Here is a 12,956-nt window from a genome sequence, read left to right on the forward strand (position 1 = left end):
ATCTTTAAATAAGTCATAGAACTAAATAATTCATGTCTTTAAAAATAGCTACAAGCCGGGCGGTGGTGGCGCACGCCTTTAATCCCAGCACTTGGGAGGCAGAGGCAGGTGGATTTCTGAGTTCGAGGCCAGCCTGGTCTACAAAGTGAGTTCCAGGACAGCCAGAGCTATACAGAGAAACCCTGTCTCGAAAAAACAAAAAACAAAAAACAAAAAAAAAAAAAAAAAAAGCTACAAACTTCTGGGTTATATGAACTATTAATGAAAAAAGATACTTTTTTGATCGAGTTCATATACTGAGTATCAAACCCAGAGCCTGAGCATCATAGGCAAGCACTCACCACTGACCTACATTGCCACCTTCAGATTTTCAATTAGCTTACTTAGAAGCTCAGGCTGGCCTTGAACTTGCTATAACTTTCAATATTCCCTCAAACTCATGATTCTCCTGCCTCTACTCCCAGAGTGCTATGACTACAGGCATGTGCCATCAGCCCCAACAATAACAGCGATTAAATAAATAAATAGAATTGTTTAAAATGCTGCTAACTGTTTATGCAATAAAGGTCAAATATTATTATTTAAAAGTCAAAATGTTTTTAGTTTATGTTTCATCCACTTCTGGCTGAGGTTGAAGATAGTTGTTTCTACAAACTCTTTGCAAATAAGGCCACTGTCACAGTTTCTAGGTATTAACATGAAGATATACCTGGGCCAGGAAGGAAACACTATATAATCCACTACAGTCTGTTAAGTTCTATTCCTAGCAGCAAATTCAGGCATGGGTAATGGTGCATACCTTTAATCGCAGCTCTGAGAAGGTAGAGGCAAGAAGATCCAGAGTTCTAAGTCACCCTCTGTTACATGTGTTTGAGGACAGCTTGGATCACATGAGACCCTGCACAAACAAATGACACAAAATTGCACACAAAGGAAACTGTTAGACAATATTCTGAGATCTTCATGTGTGCTCTCCCAGGCTTCTTTCCATTCCTCTACTCAAGTAGGTAGCTAAAGTGAGACTTTACTTACGGTGAGATGCTTGACAGAACACAGAGATTTCCTTCCTCGACTTTTATTTCCCCCAACTCTGAGGTTGTTAGAGAAATTATAGACTTTGGGGAATGAAGTACAAATAATGTTACTTCTGGACAGGTCCTGATCTCCATGAAGCTGTCCTTCCTCCAAAGACATGGCTGGTAAAACAAGAGGATTAAGGCTTCTGGGGAAGTTTCTGGAAGCACTTTGGGAAGTGGCGAGCCTAGAGAGAACCACTGTTTGCTGAGCCCTTGTGTTCAGGTATATGATAGCCTGGGTAATGTCAGAAAATATTCATATGTCCCACTCTACACTGCAGGAAGGCAGCAGGAGTATCCCAGCACAGGGAATATGCACGGCCGCAGCAGACATCTGAGTAACCTGTGTAGGTGGGAGATTTCATTGTAGAAGCTGAGAATGTGGCTCGGTGGTAGAGCACCTGCCTGGCGTGCAAGCAATCCAGGGTTCAGCCTCAAAGTACTTCAGCAAGAAAAAACAGTTCAGTGTTTTGGTTTAAGAGCTACCCCTCTGTGAGGATCAGAGGATGCCTCCAATGAATGTTGAAGGTGCGGATGAAGTCTCAAGTGAACGTGTATTGATGGGGACCAATGCCTAAGAAACGTGGGAATTGGCAAAGCCTTCCTCTGGTGCCACGCACTCCGGTTGAGTCAGCTTGACAGGCTCTGAAGCCTAAAAGCCATTCACGAGGCAGAGAGTTTCAAGGAAGCTCACCTCCTGGAGTTTTGGCGTTCTCATACTCATACTCTATTCCCAAGTTAGTCTGATGTACGGATCTACGAGCTCTCTTTTAATATTTTATTATAATTGCCCTTTAAGACTAAATTCTGTTATAGTTAGTTTCCCCAGTGTTCCAAGATCCCAGAAGCTGCCAAGCTTAGAATCCTGTGAGAAGGCAGTAAAGAAGTTAACCTATTCAGTAACTAATTAAGCATTACAATAGACAGAGCTAGTGGCTCAACTGGTCTGTAGAAAGAGCCAGGGAATCTCACTGAGATAGAAATCTTCAGTACAGGCTACATTGCATATTAGAAGCAAGTTAGTTGGTATATTCTCCTGACAAATGGAGATTCTCCGGATACTTAAAAGTTACACTCATATAAGAATTTAGCAAGGCCTAGGAAATTAGGGGGGTTGTGATATTGCATTATTCTTGAGGCCTGCCAAGAGCAGAACCCCCTGGTGCTAGCCTTCACAAGGTTCAAAGGTATATCACTAGAGTGTGAAATCCTTGCCTGTCACTAAACTGATCCTAAGCAGGACTGCTTTATCTTTACTGTAAACATTTACCTGGTTACTGTAAATCCTTTTAAAGTCATTCCTTTGTTTTGTACCTGGTAACTTCAATGTACCTTGCCTGATGTGACTTCCAACCCCTTGTATTCTCTGTACTATAAAAAGTTTGATGCTCAACCTGACAAATACATTCAGATTCTACACAACCTCTCCTATGTGTATCTTCTGTCTGTCATCTCATCCAACGCTTTGTCCACCTGTGACTAGAGACCCGTTCTACGCAGACACAGGGACTCAGAGGGTCTGCGGCACTCTGGCCCATGTGGATGTTGAAAGCTTGTGAAAAATCTAAGGACCCCAGCTTCCCTCTCCCAGTTTTTACAGTCTGAGACTGCTGACCTCCACCCAGACTAGCTAACAGCTAGCTCCCTGCGCTCTACAAAGTAAATTGTTTCCCTTCTGGGATTGTTACATAGTAGCAGATGCCACTCCCATCCAATACCAGCTTTACTCTACTTCTATCTCTGTCCCTTTTCTTCTCTGTCATGCTCCAGACAAGCTCCCAGGACCAAGCAGTGCTAGAAAAGATACCTGCCCACCTCATAGCAGTTGAAGTATTTTTTTGAGTTTGTGAACTTTGTGACTCTTACCTGCTTCAATGTGATATTTTACTTCATCTCATGTCAGGACTATGATCTTTTTTGTAGGTATTTTTCTAGTTTTAAGTGGCTTTTCTTCTTCTTGGTGCTTAGCATAATTTTTATTAATTATTAAATCGGAATATGAAGTAACAGGGTTTTTTTTCCATTTAAAAAAATAATCATTTTCTTTAAACATTTTTTTAGGCTAGGTGTAGTAGTCCAGCCTTCACATCTTTAATCCTAACAAGCCAGGAAGCAGAGGCAGGTAGATCTCTGTGAGTTCAAAGCTAGCCTGGTCTACATAATGAATATAGGATAGCCAGAGACCCTGTTTCAGAAAACAAAAATTGTTTTTATTTAATCCTTGAGAATGTCATACAATGTATTTCTATCATACTCATCTCATCCCTCAGCTCCGCCCAGATCACCCTTCTCCACCTCCCTACCCAACTTCATATGCTTTCTCTATCTTAGAGCAAACCAGGAATTCCGTTTGTGTTAGCAGACTACTCAAGGGGTAGGACTTGCCCTGGAGACTGGTCCATCTACCAGATGTCACTCCTTGAAGAAAACTGACTCTGTCCCAGCAGTTCCTCAGCGAGCCATGCCCACTTTCCCTCCCCCACGCTGTGACTTGAGCTTGTGCCAGCCTTGTGTGCGCTCTCACAAGCTCTGTTAGTTCACTGTGCACCTACCCTGCTCTGTCTGGAAAAGTTTCTCTGAAGTCCTCTACAACTCTGCCTCTTAAATCTTTCTGCCTTCTCTTCCTCGTAGATCCCTGAGCCTTGGAGGGCTGAGCATTTCCGATTCGTTTCTCTGTATGTTGACCAGTTGTGAGTTTCTGTGAATTGTCCTCTCCGGAAGGAAGCCAAGGGTCGAAGGATGCACTGATTTGCGGTTACTGCAATAAGTTATTAAGAGAAGCTTTGTTGGCTTTGCCCACTTAGCAGAATAACAGTCATAGATTTCCCCTAGGGACCATGACCTCTCTAGTCACAGATTCATGGCCTCATCGACAGTGTCAGATATGAGATATATATCATAGAGCAGGCCTTCAAACCCATTTGAAAATGACATTTGTGCCACTATTTCATCATGGGGCATATCTCACCAGGCAGGCTGTTATTATAACCTGTAGGGTTCAGAGCTGGGTGAGATTCGGGGCTGACTTTTCCCCTCCGGTCACCTGCACAGCACTTTCCAGCATCGTGAATGCTAGCCAACAGGTACCAGCTAGATTTCTCCATGTTCTATGACTCAGGTAAGTGGTGTCTGCAGCAACAGGGTCTTGCCATCAGGTTCTGGAGGTGACCAATAGCACAGCCACTAACTTGTAATGTTTGGGGTGGGGTTCTATGGGAACCTACTGGCCAACAACTCAAAACTTGGTAACCCATTCTGGATACTGGAGGTTCTATTTGGTAATGTCTAGTGTCTAGCTGGGGTATTATCCTCTGTCTTAGTTAGGGTTTTACCACTGTGAACAGACACCATGACCAAGGTAATTCTTATAGGGACAACATTTAACTGGGCTGGCTTACAGGTTCAGAGATTCAGTCCATTATCATCAAGAGAGGAGCATGGCAGCATCCAGGCAGGCATGGTGCAGGAGGAGCTGAGAGTCCTACTTCTTCATCTGACGGCTTCTAGGAAAATTCTGACTTCCAGGCAACTAGGACTAGGGCCTTAAAGACCACGCCCACAGTGACACACCTGCTCCAACAAGGCTACACTTCCTAGTAGTGTCACTCGCTGGCCAATCATATACAAACCATCACATCCTCTCTGTATAGTGTAACTCCACTTACAGTCTTTTGATTATGTATAATAAAACAAATGTTATAAATGCATATTAAGAAGCATTTACAGCAGTAAGATTCCGTATGTCGTTTTCAAAGTCCCTTATAGCTATCCCTTCCTCAGACTCATTTTTACTAATTAACTTTGTTCTTTGACATTTTCATACGTTTGAAGTACATTTTACATCATTCTCACCCGCTATCCTTACTCCTCCCTACAAGTACTCTTCCATGTTCCTGTCTTAAAAGTTTGCTTACTCAGCATTCTCAATACTTACTCAGCACTTTTGTCACTTTTTCAGCATTCTCACCACTTAGAACTTTCATCATTTACTGGGCACTTTCCTTACTTACTCAGCACTTCCCTCACTTACTCAGCACTTTTGTCAGTATTCTCATCACTTATTCAGCATTCTCATCACTTACTCAGCACTTTTCATCACTTACTCAGCACTTTCCATCACTTACTCAGCACTTTTGTCAGTATTCTCATCACTTATTCAGCATTCTCATCACTTACTCAGCACTTTTCATCACTTACTCAGCACTTTCCATCACTTACTCAGCACTTTTGTCAGTATTCTCATCACTTATTCAGCATTCTCATCACTTACTCAGCACTTTTCATCACTTACTCAGCACTTTTCATCACTTACTCAGCACTTTCCATCACTTACTCAGCACTTTCCATCACTTACTCAGCACTTTCATCACTTACTCAGCACTTTCCATCACTTACTCAGCACTTTTCATCACTTACTCAGCACTTTCATCACTTACTCAGCACTTTCATCACTTACTCAGCACTTTCCATCACTTACTCAGCACTTTTCATCACTTACTCAGCACTTTTGTCAGTATTCTCATCACTTATTCAGCATTCTCATCACTTACTCAGCACTTTTCATCACTTACTCAGCACTTTCCCTCACTTACTCAGCACTTTTGTCAGTATTCTCATCACTTATTCAGCATTCTCATCACTTACTCAGCACTTTTCATCACTTACTCAGCACTTTCCATCACTTACTCAGCACTTTTGTCAGTATTCTCATCACTTATTCAGCATTCTCATCACTTACTCAGCACTTTTCATCACTTACTCAGCACTTTCCATCACTTACTCAGCACTTTTGTCAGTATTCTCATCACTTATTCAGCATTCTCATCACTTACTCAGCACTTTTCATCACTTACTCAGCACTTTTCATCACTTACTCAGCACTTTCCATCACTTACTCAGCACTTTCCATCACTTACTCAGCACTTTCATCACTTACTCAGCACTTTCCATCACTTACTCAGCACTTTTCATCACTTACTCAGCACTTTCATCACTTACTCAGCACTTTCATCACTTACTCAGCAATTTTCATTACTTACTCAGCACTTTTCATCACTTAGCATTCTCATCACTGCACCTCCCAAGCTTTTAAAGTGGGGAGTAATGTAATCTAATTTACATTTTGTATATTTAAATTAATCTATTACTCTTGGTTTGTTGTGCAGCATAATAGGTTTCATTGTGACATTTTCAAACAAAAAAAAAATCCACACAAAAAAAAATACATAAAAACAAATATATTCATTTAAGTGTACAATTCAATGAGGATTTTGGGGTTTTTAATGTTGTTTAAGTTTTGGATTTTTTTTCAGTACTGGGGATCAAATACAGAGCCTTGCACTCATGTTTCACCACTGAGCTACACCCCAGAACCCAAGCCTTGCAATATAAAAACACCTAGCAACAGCACCTATGGGGATGCAGGCTGACTCTGTCATTCTAGAAAATTCTCCTGTCCACCCTGGGCACTGAACCTTCCTCCCCACCCTAGTCCTTCCACATTTGCTTTGTGCCTGATCACCATTAGGAAAGTCACTTTATACACAGAGTGGATGAGTTGGAATGAACTAGAGAGACAAGCAAGTCCAGAGCTAATGAGAGACATGCCACAATTAGAAAAACAAACAATAATTGGCATTTATTGGCCAGAGCCAGTCTCAAGCACCAGGTTGTTTTCCACTCAACTCATTAAAAAATGTTTGTTTGTTTGTTTGTTTTTAAATTTCTGCAAAAAGTACCAGGACGTTGCTCCTAATTTACAGAGGAAGAAACCGAGGCTCAGGGTCGTTAAGCGATCGGCCCATGTTTACAGAGTTGGTGAGCATAGTCAGACCTCTAGCCCTGTGGAAATCCCAACACTCTACAACAGCAAGTCCTTCCAGAGTACTCACCTCATGCCAGGAGGGATTAATGTTCTAGTTTTGATGACAAAGAGCCTAGGCCCAGAGAGTGTTGTTAGCTACCTTACAAGGATGGGCAGAGCAGACTCTGAGTTCTAGAGCACTGTTCTTTACCACACACCTTGCTCTATTTCTTCTTTGTCCAACCATTTAAGACCATCAGGGTCTTCCATTTCACAATGCCTCCCCTTATAGCTTTTCTTGAGCCGTTCTTCCAGCTCATTCCATAGTAGCCCCTGCCCCTCCAGGGACTTCTCTTTCCTGGGATTTATGAGGTCCCTTTGGAATCTCAACAGGTTTCCAGAATCTTCCCCAACCTCAAGGTGGAAGGAAAAAATAAGAGCCCAGGTGTCCAAAGTGGCTGCTCCTGCCTGGCCAGCTTGTTAGAGACTTTTGCACAAGGACAGAGTGCTCACTGCCTCTGCACTCAGTCAAACACATACAGAGTGTTAATGGAAAACAGAATAGCGAGCAAAACGTTCCTTTTGGGATTTCTCATGTGATGCAGGAGATGAAAACAGGCTTCGAGTAAACAATTTCAGAGGCAGAACTGAGACCTTATGACAACCTATCAGAGGGCTTTGTGCATGAGGAGCTGACTGACAGCCTATCAGAAGGCTTTGTACTTGAGGAGCTGACAACCTATCAGAAGCCTTTGTACATGAGGCGCTGTGACAAATCCCTCTGATAATAATTCTTTTTAATTTTGCTGAAAAAGAAAGATCTAATTTTTTTAATCTCTACTTCTTTGAAATTAAAAACTATCTATTTATTGGGTATGCTTGCACATGTGTGTGCGTGTGCACACACACACACATAATGGGGCACCCCCAGGGACCAGAAGACAACTTCCAGTTGTTTTCTCCTTCTACCATGTGGGTCTCAGATGTTAAACTCAGATCCAAATGTTTGATGGTAAATGTGTTTACCCACTGAGCTGCCTCACCAGCTCATTTGTGGATCCCACTAGTGAAAGAGAAGAAGCCCAAAATGGTGCTCTCGCACATTGGGTGTCGAGGCAGGTGCCCAAGAGCCATCTCGGAGACACTGATGATTTAATGGTGAGATTCGACTCAGCCTTTGGGGACCTGCTGACCAGACAACTGAGTGTGTAAGGCTTGTAGCTGCTGGCTGTGAGATGGTGACCATGAAGGTCACCAAGACAATGAGCAGCAGGCACTGCAGCTGTTCAGAGACTGAAGCACCGCTGAAAGAACTAGTTATGATGTTGGTCTGTTTTCTCCTAATCTACATCCCCCCTTATTCCAAATGGCCCCTCAAGGAGATACCACCAATGTTCCTAATAACAAAGAGGCATCAAAATAGTAATTTGGTTCCTGCCCCATACTTAGTGTTGAACTCCGCACCTTGTATGCCTGAAACTCACTGTGTAACCCAGGCTGGCCTCAACCCTAAGGCACACCTCCTGTCTTGGCCTCCCAAGTGCTACGATTATGGGCGTGAGTTGCCACACCCAGTTCATTTGACCATTTTTTAATGGGTTTTACCTCCCCATTCCAGATCTTTGCTCATAGCTCTGACACACATGCTGTTGCAATCATATATGAGAGTTGAAATCCAGATGCCTGCATTAAGAGTCTGCGCTCTCCTGGTCAAGTTATTAATTCCTCCTGAGTCAGTGCCTTTCCCAGTGAAGTAGGAATAACAGTGTCTCCCCAGGAGGCAATGGTAGAGCACACATACTATAACACATCACAGAAAAACTTTGTAAAAGGAGAGGGGATACAGCTCTATTTAGGCAAGTGCATAAGCCTGAATTCAGATCCTCCACACCCACATCAAAAGCTGGATAGGGCTACATGCAGCTGTAACCTAAACTCAGGGGTGGACAGGAGCAGGCAGCTCTCCAGAGCTCTGGGTGATTCAGTGAGTGCCCTGGTCCAGTGACAGACTCTATTTCAAATGAGTAATGAAGGGAGACGCTGGACAGCAACCTTTAAACTTCACATGCATCTGCATGTGTGTGTGCATACACACACAGAGAGAAAGAGAGATAGACAGAGAGACAGACAGACAGACAGACAGACAGGGGGAGAGAGAGAGAGAGAAAGAGAAACTCACAGGCCAGGATTAGCACCTTGTCTTCTGTGCAGTTTATGTGGAGAGGAAACCGTTGTCCTTACACACACACTACAAATTATCTTGTTCATCCTAAAGTCATCTGATACCTGGATCAGTTTCCAGCATGTTAGAGGAGCAATTAGAAAAGGAAGAAGACTGTGAGCAGTGGTGGTGGCCCCAGAGTTCACAGGAGGCAGGTGTGAGAGGCAATTAGGAAGGATTATGTGAGTAAACCCTTGAAACCACTTCTGCAGAGCAAGCCACACTTGCCTTTCAAAGGATGCCTGAACATTACAGCCATGGAAGAAGACTTCCTCGGGTTAAGTCTCCCTCTGTCAGTTCTTTATTCACTTTCCTTGAGCAAAGTATTAGCCGCTCTGTGCTTCATTTTTCTCTCACACAAATCAAGGGTAATAATAGTATCAATTTCACGGCATTATTATAAAGATTAAAAGAGTAAATAATGAGTAAATTACACAGAACAGGGCAGAGCCTGAAGTCAAGGGTGCTATGTGATCCGTACTCGCACCCTGAAGTGCTGCTTGTATTGCCTCGGGGTGGCTGAGAAGACACTGAAGAGGGGTGTGATGGACAGACCCTCCCTCCAGGAACACAAACACCACCATGCATTAGGTTTGTCCCACTACACCGCTGACTTCTGCGCAGCCAAGACCCCAGACTTCATCTCCTTGTCCATAGATCATTTCTGTTCTATGTTGCCAACTATCACCCCCACCACCACCACCAACCCCTGAAAAGCTCCTTCAAGGAGGTCTGTTCTGACAATAGCAAAGTCGAGTCAAGAGAATCCACCCACCAGGTCTGAGGAGCTAATGCTGTCTGTGAAGAACGTGTTTTGACAGCATGAGGACCCAAGCCCAAGCTTCAGAAACCACAGTTTGAAAGGCTGGGTGAGTTCCCTTGCATTCTTCATCCAGCCCATCCCAGAGATGAGATTACTCAAACTGGAAGGGAACTCTTTAGTCTCTGCAACTTTTCTGTGAATCTAAAGTCATTCTAAAATAAAAGTTTATTTAATTAAAATACACACACACACACACACACACACACAAGCTGTGTGAACCAGGCATGGTGGTGTTCACCTTTAACTCAGGAGGCAGAGGCGGGTGGGTCTTTGTGAGTCCAGGGCCAACCTGGTCTACCTAGTGATTCCAGGACAGCCAGGGCTGTGTAGAGAGACCCTGTCTTAAAAATAATTTTTTTAATTAAAAATCTGGGTGTGATAGCTCATGATTATGAACCCAGTGCTGGGGAGGGGGTGACAGGTGGTTCCCTGGGGCTTGCTGGCCAGCCCACTAATGAGCTCCAAGCCCATATGAGACATAGAAACACTGTTCCAAAAGACAAGATGGATCAACACCCAAAACTGTCTTCTAGCCTCCACTCACATGTACATGCACACACAAAGATGCAGAACAGACATATGAGAAAGACCAAGAGAGAGGGAGGGAGACAGAAGCAGAGAGGCAGAGTCCGTTATTGTAAAGATGAGAGAAAATACTTGAGTAAGAAAAAAAATGTCACAAGCTGAAATCGTAGCTGCTGTCCACCCCTTAGCCTCCTTCTAAGACTGACTGCCTCTCTTGCCCCAGTCACTCTGAAGACCAGGTCCCATCTTTATCCATTTTCTGTTGCTAATAACAAAATCATTGTCCTAGATGGTTTGGTTTGGTTTGGTTTGGTTTGGTTTGGTTTGGTTTGGTTTGGTTTGGTTTGGTTTTGGTTTTGGTTTTGTCAACTTGGCATGAGCTAGAGTTATTAAGAAAAAGGGACCTAAGTTGAGAAAAAAAAAAAAGATCAAATTGCCTGTAGACAAATCTGTAGGGCATTTTCTTGATTAGTGATTGATAAGGGAGGGCCCAGCTGTATGTGGTGCCACCTCTCAGGCAGGTGGTCCTGGGGTGTACAAGGAAGCTCTTGCCAAGCTCTGGCTGAGGGAGAAGCGGGGTAAGGAAGGAGGTGCCCATACCATGACTCGTACAAAGCAGACTGCCCGAAAATACACTGGACTCCGTAAAATCAGATGCTGTCAGAAGTCCACTGAACTTCTGACTTGCAAACTCCCCTTTTAGCATCTGGTGCTCAGGATTTCAAAACAAATCTGTGCTTCCAGAGTGCAGCTATTGGTGCTTTGCAGGAAGTAAGTGAGGCCTATCTGGTTGGCCTTTTTGAAGATACCAACCTAATGTCAAACGTGTAACAATTAGGCCAAAAGATATCTAGCTAGTACACCACATACGGGGAGAACGTGCTATGAGGGGAAACATTTCACTCTCAAAAAAAACCCCTTTTCCTCTTCTTCCTGTTATCAGTGGTTCTGAATGTTAGATATTTTTCCATGGGGTCAGTGGTACCTAAGTATATGATTGTGAGTGGAAACATAGGGGGCAGAATCCGGTATTGGCAGTTTCTCCACATTCATTTGAATGTGAATCTTTAATATAAATGCCAGATATGAAGCACAAATGCCAAGCAAAATGTTTCAGTGAATACATTTCAACAGTTGAATTTTATAACAATTATAAGTAAACCTGTTAAATTTTTCTGGAAAATGCCAGCATTTGGATATTTTTAAAAAATAAGTAAATTTCTTATTGACGGCAACTAAGTGGTGTGTGTGGCATTGTTATCACCCAGTAGATTCCATCCATTCACGATACTTTTCTGAGTTGTCCTACATACAAGCACATGTTCTTAATGCTGTCTGTCTTCTGTGCTGTTCCTGTACGTTTGCTATTAAAATACATTAAGCAAACAAACAAAAAGCAAGTTGAGCAAGCCATTTAACAATACCCCTTCATGCCTTCTACTTCAGTCCTTGCCTCCAGTTTCCTCCTGCCTTGAGTCCCTGCCCTGATTCCTTTCAGGGATAGACTTACCTGAAAGTGTAAGCTGAAATAAACCCTCTCCTTCTCAGGTTGCTTTTGGTCATGGTGGTTTATCACGACAGGAGAACCCTTAAGACAATCAAAGACTGGATAAGTTACAAAGAAGGAAGTTTATTTTGGTTCACAGCTCCAACCCAACCCAAGATCAAAGGGTAGGCATTGCTAATGGCCACAGAGTCCAGGGGTAGTGCTGTGCCTGACAGAGCAAGAGACTAACCAAACTGGTTTTAGTAGCAGGCCCACTTTCCAGGTAGCCCATTCAATCATTAATCCACTCACCCATTAGTCACTGGATGGATCAACCCCATTCAGGAGAGCAAGAGCCCTCGTCACCAAGAAGAGGTTCTCTTGTCTGACTCCTAATGTTTCATAAGGGGAAATCCAACATGAGGCTCAGGGTGGGACAACCCATAGAAGTTTCCAGCTCAAACCTTGTAACTTTATTACCTTGGAGGCCAGACCTGCCCCCACTAAAACCAAGCTCAAAAAAATTATTACTTTGTGTCAATAATATTTGCCTAAAGCCATTGATCCTGGTCAATATAAAGTGGTTCAGGGCCCCGGGACTGGCCTCGCCTGGGTGAAAGACTGGTTCCTGATTAATCACCTCAGGTTAAGACCAGATAGAATCTCCAAAATGACATTAACTACCACTTAGAGCGTGTGGTAAGAGAATTTCCCAGAAAGACAGACAGGGATGCAAATGGTGTTACCGGCCCACAGTGTAAAACATGGGGTTCCCAAGATGCCTGTTACAGCACCAAAACAACCAATGGTAACATTTGTGACAATCGTCTTTTCTTTCACTTGAAAATAGAAAAAATCTCTATGAATCGGCCAGAGGGCCTGATGTCTTGTGTCTTTTCTCTCTGTTGTCCCATGGTCTAAGATGGCACCAGCCAGCCGGAATGAGAAGATGGAGGGTAGGTTTCTGCTCCCTTAGGGCATGACACGGTTTGCACAACTAACCTGTACTCACGTGCACTGGC

The sequence above is a fragment of the Mus caroli genome, unplaced genomic scaffold (genome assembly GCF_978045245.1).
Source record: "Mus caroli unplaced genomic scaffold, Mus_caroli_1 scaffold_9, whole genome shotgun sequence".
In the NCBI taxonomy this organism is placed as follows: Eukaryota; Metazoa; Chordata; class Mammalia; order Rodentia; family Muridae; genus Mus; species Mus caroli.